A 10,000-nucleotide genomic window follows, 5' to 3' on the forward strand; every position below is an offset into this window, starting at 1 on the left:
TGGTAAGGCTGCACCCCACCCCCCCAGAATCCTGTGGCGCGGCGGATTCAGACTGAGGAAGTCGGCCTTTCCGCGCCCAGGCGGTTTGGGAGTAGGGTATCATACTCTATCTGTATCCTGGGTTATCTCTTTTTGTGCTACTATAGGTCTTTCAGGTAGTCCTTTAGGACTTTCTGAGATACCGCGTTAGCCAGTTTGTTTATGATGTCGAAAGTGTCGCGATGTCTGATTAGTCTAAAGGTGTCGTTATGTGGTAGTTGGTCCCGCAGTACTGAGGCCACATCATTGAAAAGGGGGCACTCGTAGACTACATGGTCAGGAGTACCCTCCGGAACACCACAGTCACACGCAGGTGTCGCCTTTTTACCAAATCGACATAGATATGTCGAGTACGGTCCATGCCCAGTGAGGAAGTGGATGAGTCCCCGGGATGGATCGAAATGTGACATTTCCATCCTTTCCCTAACATCTGGTAGGAGCTCAAAGGTACGACGCCCTGTTTCTTCGGTTTCCCACGAAAGTTGCCATAGCAGCTCCCCTTTTTTCCTAATTTCTACTTTATTTTCTGTCCTGCTGCCCAGAATTTCCTCGGTTTTTTCCAAATTCCCCTTTTTAGTCCAGTACCAAGCGGCCTGCTCCCGAATTTTGATATCCAGGGGGCAAAGCCCCATAATAACTAACAGGGCTCCTCCCGGTGTAGTTCTGTATGCCCCCACTGATCTCAGGATCATATTTCTCTGCACTCTCCTCACTGTCATGGCGGGCACCACCCTCGTGAGCCTGTGTGCCCAGACTCCGGATCCGTAACCCACTATGGATGTTAGTATACTGTTATGATAGAGTTTGATGAGATGTGGTGGAAGATGAAACCGCTTATGCCCAATGGAGATGAGGTTGTTGAGTACCTGTAAAGCTCTTTGAGTAACGGTTTCAATGTGTCTACTGAAAGTCCACCTTTCATCAATGATGATACCTAGATAGCGTGTCTCACGTCGCCGGAGAACTGGTGATCCATCTATCCTAACAGTTGGGTTACGAGCTAATTGTCCCTTTAGAAGAAGATAGGTAGACTTGGCCGGTGAAATTGTCATTTTTGTCTTGCGGCACCACAGTTGGAGTGTGTTTATTGCTCTCTCGATCTTAGGCTCTATGTCCTCTCGGCTACGGCCGCCGACCAGTAGGAGGAGATCATCTGCGTAGGCTATCACCTCCAGCACTTCGTCGCTTTGTTGTAATGTATCTAGTAAGGGTTCCATGTGGATGTCCCAGAACAGCGGACCCAGTACGGAACCCTGGGGACATCCCTTGGTGATAGTTTTCCTTACTCTTGTGCTAGCAGATGATAGCCAGACCTCCCGATCTTCACAATAGCTCCTCAGACAGCCATATAGCGGCCCTGGACACTCCTTCTCCCTTAAGCAGGAGAAGAGCGAAGGCCACCACAGGTTGTCGAAGGCGCCACTTATATCCACCATGATGCCAACAACGTACTTGTACGGGGTAGAGCCGCAGACCTCGGCCGCCAGGGCGATTGCATCAGATGCCGATCGTCCAGACCTGAAGCCAAACTGCCTGTTGCTCATTCCACACAGCACTCGGTGTGCCGCCAGTCTATCAGCCAGAAGTCTCTCCAGAATCTTCCCAAGCAGATCAAGCAGGCAGATAGGTCTATAAGATTTGGTTTCTGCTGGGTCTTTGTCAGCCCCTTTCTTTATAATTACCACATTTGCCCTCTTCCATATTCGAGGGAACTTTTTCTGCTTGAGGCATTCGTTATATAAATGAGTTAGAGGGGCGACTATCTGGGGGGCCAGGAATTGCACCACTTCCGCCACAATACCGTCTGGCCCAGGAGCTTTTCCTCTCTTCAGGGAATTTATGTGGCCAGCTACCTCTTCTTCTGAGAATGGGTAGACTGCCATATCATTTTCATACGCATTGTTGTTATTCTCCCGCAGCTGCCGTTGTTCATCTGTCTCATCCGCTGTATCATCAGGCAACAGGGAGTGGAGAAGGACCTCAGCAGTTTCCTGCCAAGACCCCGTCATCCGGTCCCCATGCCTGACGGTTGAAAGCTCCATCGGAGAACGGATCTTTTCCCGGACAAGCCTGTAGGGAACTCCCCATGGGTCTAATGCTAGTTGGTTCAGAACAAAGTGTTCCCAACTTTTTGTTCTAACTTCCCGTAGCTGTTTTTGGAAGTTATCTTTGGCTTCCCGGTAAAGCTGCAGCCATCTTTGTCTTTCTTGCCAGACGACACTGCGCTGGTAGTGCCTCCTGAGCCTTCTGACCGACCGGCGCATCTCCTCTAGTTCAGCAGACCATGGTGATGGAGAGGCCGCCATGGCCCTCCTCCTAGTAGGTACGGCTGCCTTGACTGCTCGAGTTATTACTGAGACCAGTTCTTCGGCTCTGTTGTCAACGTCAAAGTGTCTGTGGTCGTCACCTTCTGATATCGGAGGAATGTCGCACTCCCCAGCAAGTCTCTCCCAGTCGGCTCTATTGTAATTGTATTGTATTTCCCACCCCATGGCCCAGCGGCTCTCGCCATCTCCTATGTTGAAAGTAATAAGATTGTGGTCACTTGTAGTGGCATTCTCAACTACTTTCCATTGCTGGATTAGGTATGCTGCGTTTGGCGTAGCCAGGGTCACGTCGATGTTTGTGCCTTGGCCCCCTCCCGCCGCATAGGTCGGAGGGTTGCCTGGCTTGTTAGCCACTACAAGCTGCAAGGCCATGATGGCTTCTTCTGCCTTCTCTCCATTGGGATCCCTGGTGCCGCTGTACCATAAGGGGGATTTGGCATTCATATCGGCAGTCACAAATGTTTTCCGCCCCCGCAACGCCGTGATAGCTGTGGTGAGATGAGCTAGGTGTCTTTCAATATCATCACCATATTGAAAGTATGTGTTGATCATAATAATAGCTCCTGCTGGAGATTGTAGCTCCACGACGTTGCAGTGGCTGGTTGTGAACTGCGTTAGAACTGTAGCCCTTATCAGTTTGTTAGTGATAATAATTGCCGCTTTTGGGTCTTCACCTCTGCAGACGACTTGCCAGGTCGCAGCTGTGAAAGCAATCTTCCCGTTTAGGGAGTACGGCTCCTGCAGGCAGACCACATCCAGTCTCCTCTCCTCCACTTCCCTTCGCAACTCCTGCATGACAAGTCTGCTGTTATGGGTGTTTAGTTGGCCAATGGTGATTTCCGTCATGTAGTTGTCTATGGAGTGTATGTGTGAATCCTGTCATGAGGCCATGTTTTGTTCCAGTCGAATGTGATACGTCCATTTGCCAGAACAGCTTGTCGATAAATTTCATTCAGGTCGAATTTTTCTCCACGTCTGTCAAAGACTTTCTTTAGTAGGTCACGCAGGGCTCCGAAGTCAGTGGGGAGATTCACTGACTTGAGTTGAATTCTGTCCACAGCCTCCATTACCGAGAAGGTGACTCTCTGTCCATATTCATGTCCCACCCGAACCACATGTCTCAAGGCAGTGGTCAGGGTAGTCGGCTGCTCCAGCCTCGCCAGTTGCATGGTGAGTTCCAGGTTTGGATAGACTCTGACTGGATCGACAGGTGGCAGTCTCACTACAGGATCTTTTATTGCATCTGGTTCACTTGAACTAGTTATTTTATTTTCTTGAACTGGTTGTTTTGTTGTTATATTTAATTCTGCTGAGACTGCCACCGTCTCTGGTACAGGATGCCGTTGCCGTAGGTCTTTTGTCGGCCTTGTTTCCCTGCTTGGGGAGGAGGGGAGCGTGACTGCCAGAGGCCTCGTTTGTGTCCCTCTATCCGTAGTGGTAGAGTCGGTTTGAGTGCTTTTATCTACGGTTCTGGTTGTGGTGCCCATGTGCAACCTCAAGAAAAGCTTGAAAGCACTCGCCCTCAGGGCATCCCTCCTCCTTTTGCTAGGGGATTTCCTTTTGGGCATCCTGTTGGCTTTGGTTTGATCAGCCATAGTCTATTCTTGAAATAAGCCTTTGTTCCAGAAGTCTGTAGGTGGGGCAGCTACGTCCCGTGGTACCACAGGGCTTTTTACCCCGTCTCTTGCAGGGGATACAAACCGCCGCCGCCCTACAGTCCTTCCTGACGTGGCCATCCTCGCCACATTTCGAGCAGGCCGACCCCCTGGTACAGTGCCTCAAAACGTGGTCGAGATCTCCACAATTGTGGCAACGCGGTACGACCAGAAAGTCGCGTGTGTTAATGGCGTGAAAGCCGACATATAGTCTGCCCATTGCTGTAATTCTTTTCCACATGTGAGCGGAGACCTCGGCAACGTGATGGACCACATCACGGTCCCGAGGCCCGGTTTTGAATCTCAAATTGAAGTTTGCTTTAAATTCTTCTTCTGTCATATCATCAAAATTCTGAGCCTTTATAGATTTTTGCAGTTCTTCATTCGTCATGACTGTTGGTACATCATACAAGATGACCAATGGGTTTCTTTTCCTCGGTGGCTCGCATTTGACCACCGAGTTTAGTTTTGCATTATTTAACAGTTTCTCTTTGTCTTCTTCTGAAGCTACTTCAACAATGACAGAGTTTCTGCTGGGTTTTACCTTATTTATTTTAATTTTGTCTTTAGCTGGATTGATAGTTGTCGTAAGCAATTCCTGTATTCTTTTAACGCTAGTGTCTTGACCTGGTAGGGTTCTTAGGAATACCGTTGTGTCAGATCTTTTAGTAACTTTTGCAATGGTATCCTTTGTAGTCTGCGGTTTTGGTGGCGCTTGTGCGACCACCGCCGCCCAGGTCTTTCCGGGTTGTTTCCTTAGTCTCTCATTTTCTTTTGTCAGTTCTTCCACTCGGCCCTCAAGCTTGGCGTTTGCGATAGCCCACGCCGCCAGTTCATTTTTGATTATAGTCAGAGCCGCTTGACTAATTTTACCATTTTTAATATGTTGCTCGAGGAGCAATGATATTCTCGTGTGTCTTTGTAGAACGTTTTCCTCAGTTGCCTGTCCCGACTCGTCCTGAGGAGCGGGTTCAGACATCACGGAAGCTCGCGTTGGCGCACTCGAATCACTCGTTTCCGGTGTAGCCATGATGACGAGTGATAAAAAAGGGGTGGGAGCCCGTCTCTTGCCCCGGACCGGCTCCTCTGGCATGGGGGGGGACTTCTGCAGCTCGCTCACCGACCTCGCCCCTAGGTCAAGAGCACTCCAGAGCTGCTGGGTTCAGCGCGCCGTTTCCAGCGCACTGGTCCCCCTCGGTGACTTCGTCATCGGCGATTTCACGCGACGCACCCCGGCAACTGCACCCCGCACTCCGGAGAGGCGGATGCACCTCTCGCCCTTCGCCGCCTACTTGCCCGAGTTTCCACCTCTCGGCCAGGGACCCACTCCTACTCAGGTGGCGGGCCGGTCCCCCAGGCGTTCGGCGGTCTGGACCCATCTAACCTGGCGCAGGCGATGTTACCACCACCTGGGTTTGGCAGAACACGCCCCGGATACCCAGGGGCGCGGCGAAGCACCCTTGCCGACACGCGCCGCGATCCCACGTCGACAAACGAGATCGCCGGCATGCAGAGCACCTGTTGTTCTGTGCCCTGCGAAAAGAAGGGACTGATGTATGGTCCCTCGACACAGCTCCCCCTGTGCCATGCACCCTTCGCTTTCGCATCGGGTTGGGTCGCAGCTCTCCCTTTTGTCGCAAGGCAAAAAGCCAAGCTTAACGTCTGGCACCACGGGAAGGCGGAAAGAGCCACTTGGGAAGGAGAGGCTGTAAGAGACGCGTCACTTCCCCTGTGAGGACTGCCGCGGCACGCCCATCTGGAAGCGATACGCCCCAGTGCGAGCCTCCGTGCCTTACGGCGCGCCGGCTACGGGCGGGCCCGCGCCGAACGCGCCGTCGAGCGACCGACCTCACGCCAGACTCGGGACTCTGTTTGCATGTATTAGCTCTAGAATTACCACAGTTATCCAAGTAACGTGGGTACGATCTAAGGAACCATAACTGATTTAATGAGCCATTCGCGGTTTCACCTTAATGCGGCTTGTACTGAGACATGCATGGCTTAATCTTTGAGACAAGCATATGACTACTGGCAGGATCAACCAGGGAGCTGCGTCAACGAGAGCTGAGCAGCCGGCCGCCCGGGAGTGTGTCCCGAGGGCCCGCGCGAACACGCAAGCGTCCGCTCAATTATTCTGCAAACAGGAGGAGGCTGAGCTCCCCTGCACGATACACCTCGAAACCCTCTCAGGTCCCGGCGGCGCGCAGCGCCGTCCTAAGTACTTGGTCGGGTTCGAGAGAGGCGCAATCGCCCGGAGATGGGCGAGTAGACGCTTTCAGTGCGAACACCCGTGCTCCCAACTGAGCTTGCCGCTGCCGACAGAGGCCCGGGAGCGTGCTGTCGTGGCATTGCCGGCGGGAAACAACACGCGCCACCTACGGTGACCGGCAGCTCCAACGCCAGCGCCACAGAAGGGCAAAGCCCCACTTGGGTGCAGAAGCGAACTCTCCCAGCACAGCGCACGCGCCAACACGTCCGCAGAGCTGCGATACAAACCACCTGCGAGAACCGCTGGGGGCGACCGAGCAGCAGACGGCGTCGCGACGCCGAGTGCCGGGCGGCGGCGCATCCTCAACGCACACAGTCCGCAATCGGACCAGCACACTGCAGATGTCCACCGCGCTTCGCACCGGGCTCGGCAGAACCCACTTTGGCCGCCTGGCGCCGCGCGCAGGGTGCGCCGGCGCATAGCTGGGACGCCAGCCGGGCCCGTCGGCCGGCGCTCCTGCCACTGGGCGCCCCCCACCAGCCGGCTGTAGTGCGTGCGCTCACGCAGCGCGCGGCCAGCACGCCGGGCGGCCCCCCCTCACCGGCCGGGGACTGTCCCGCCAAGCCACAGCCTCGTATCGCTTCATACCCACATGGCCAACTCAGGTTCGGGGGCATGGCGGGTACCGCCGAAACAACCGGTTCATAGATGTACCGATCGTCGCTATCACCGATGCACCTGCAGCGCGAACAACCGCTCAACAACTGATTTCCAGTTCATTTGCGGATCTTTGGCAGCAAACGTATACGTCAATCTACATTTGCGAAATCTACGATTCTGGCATGCCTGCATGTTATGTGTCACGACACGCTACATCAGCCCACATACACACTGCGGCATGTACACGAGAGAACACGTGGAAGATGGTCCGCGCACGTGTGCAATGTCCCTTGCGCGGTCGACTGTCAACCGGCCTCTGTAGCATGTCGCAGATGTGGAACGCGGTCCACCGTGCTATCATGTTGTGTGGGGCAATACGATTAAATAGGAAAACCCTCGTCGCTACATCAACAGACGGCTCACGCTGATTCCCGGCAGAGGGAGGAGGGGGGGGGGGGGGGGCCAACATGCAATACTTTCGTCCGTACCTACCTACCACATGTCTGTACGGCGTACAACAGTGCAATCTCGCTGTAATGGGGAGACGAGACAAGTAGCATCGTGCACAACATATGGCCCTTATGATTCGCCATTGTAGGGCGCAGCCGGTGTACGGTCAAGCATGTGCCACATTATGTCACTCAGTACGTAACGACGGATGATCAGTGTGGGTTACGCGTACATCAGCGGACAGTCCACACAGGCCGTACCACAACGTACACTGACTGCATCGACAACCGAATGCAACTGAACAGCTGCAAGGCTCATTTCACAAACAAACGCCTGACCGACCAGCTTGGAAGGGCAGGAGGGGAGGGCGATATTCGTTCTGTAGCGGTACACCCTTCCAGTGGTTAGCGGGACTGTGTAGAAAGTACGCAACACTCGAAAGACCTTTATGTGAGGGTACGCACCATGGCATCAAGAAATACACATGACACCAGAGGATCCAAGCAGTGAACTATGTTCAGAGGGTTGCTGTTAGGCAAAGCTACATTCCTGTGACGTTACATGTGACAGTTAAGGTGCAGTGTAAGTTAGGTTAAGGTGCAGCGTAAGTTAGGTTAAGGTGCAGCGTAAGTTAGGTTAAGGTGCAGCGTAAGTTAGGTTAAGGTGCAGCGTAAGTTAGGTTAAGGTGCAGCGTAACTTAGGTTAAGGTGCAGCGTAACTTAGGTTAAGGTGCAGCGTAAGTTAGGTTAAGGTGCAGCGTAAGTTAGGTTAAGGTGCAGCGTAAGTTAGGTTAAGGTGCAGCGTAAGTTAGGTTAAGGTGCAGCGTAAGTTAGGTTAAGGTGCAGCGTAACTTGGGTTAAGGTGCAGCGTAACTTGGGTTAAGGTGCAGCGTAACTTGGGTTAAGGTGCAGCGTAACTTGGGTTAAGGTGCAGCGTAACTTGGGTTAAGGTGCAGCGTAACTTGGGTTAAGGTGCAGCGTAACTTGGGTTAAGGTGCAGCGTAACTTGGGTTAAGGTGCAGCGTAACTTGGGTTAAGGTGCAGCGTAACTTGGGTTAAGGTGCAGCGTAACTTGGGTTAAGGTGCAGCGTAACTTGGGTTAAGGTGCAGCGTAACTTGGGTTAAGGTGCAGCGTAACTTGGGTTAAGGTGCAGCGTAACTTGGGTTAAGGTGCAGCGTAACTTGGGTTAAGGTGCAGCGTAACTTGGGTTAAGGTGCAGCGTAACTTGGGTTAAGGTGCAGCGTAACTTAGGTTAAGGTGCAGCGTAACTTAGGTTAAGGGGCCAACGTGGGTTAGGTTAAGGGGCCAACGTGGGTTAGGTTAAGGGCCAACGTGGGTTAGGTTAAGGGCCAACGTGGGTTAGGTTAAGGGCCAACGTGGGTTAGGTTAAGGGCCAACGTGGGTTAGGTTAAGGGCCAACGTGGGTTAGGTTAAGGGCCAACGTGGGTTAGGTTAAGGGCCAACGTGGGTTAGGTTAAGGGCCAACGTGGGTTAGGTTAAGGGCCAACGTGGGTTAGGTTAAGGGCCAACGTGGGTTAGGTTAAGGGCCAACGTGGGTTAGGTTAAGGGCCAACGTGGGTTAGGTTAAGGGCCAACGTGGGTTAGGTTAAGGGCCAACGTGGGTTAGGTTAAGGGCCAACGTGGGTTAGGTTAAGGGCCAACGTGGGTTAGGTTAAGGGCCAACGTGGGTTAGGTTAAGGGCCAACGTGGGTTAGGTTAAGGGCCAACGTGGGTTAGGTTAAGGGCCAACGTGGGTTAGGTTAAGGGCCAACGTGGGTTAGGTTAAGGGCCAACGTGGGTTAGGTTGCCAGAGATGTGTCAAATCAGGATGTACGTTTGGCTGGTGTCAGGTGGTGGGTTGGTTCGATGCCTTTATAAGGAGTGTGGCCAAAGGGTATTTTATTACTTGTACCTTTTGTGTTGTGGCGTGGCGTTGCGTCCTGTGTTGATACTGGGTGGACCACTGTGGGTGTTGCTGGCTGATTTGAGCTGCGTTGTTTGCGGGTGGTGTGAGACATTCTGTCTTATTAGTGGACGTGACGTTCCTCTTGTCGTTCTTTGGATAGTGTCCTGTGGCAGCGAGGATAAAATGGATGTTGTTGAACGATAGTGCTTTGGTGCTTTCGCTTTGTTACACACAGAGTGGACTGTGAGATAGGGTGACTGGGTCGAGTGCGGTTCACACTGTCCTCCCCAGTTTACAGTATGTATCATCTATGTATGTGGTCCTGCATCATTTACTAAGCAGGGACGTCAGACGACTGAAATATTAGTTATGTACTGATGTAAAGCAGAATGCTTACCTTCCACCAGTGGGCGAGTATCGACTCTGCCCCAGCGTTGCCACCGCAGGAAGCGGTGTCGGAAACACTACCCGCACACCGTCACCACTGTGCGGGGGGACGGACCCTCTATATCCTCAGCGGCGCACTCTTTGCCACCGGGCGTCACGTCTCGCGGCCCGCCGTCCAGAGCATGTATTGGGACAGCGGGACTTTGGCTTTTGGGAGATAACTCTTCATGAAGTGGAAGATATAGGGGTGGACTGCAATGTACGATTGCGGGAAAAGTCCGCCGTACATCCGCTCGAGTTGCGAGTCGGGCGGTGGGGGTGGCGCATTCACAGGTGCGGCTGGAGTGACCGTCGGTCCACCACTTTT

The sequence above is a fragment of the Schistocerca gregaria genome, unplaced genomic scaffold (genome assembly GCF_023897955.1).
Source record: "Schistocerca gregaria isolate iqSchGreg1 unplaced genomic scaffold, iqSchGreg1.2 ptg000988l, whole genome shotgun sequence".
Lineage (NCBI taxonomy): Eukaryota > Metazoa > Arthropoda > Insecta > Orthoptera > Acrididae > Schistocerca > Schistocerca gregaria.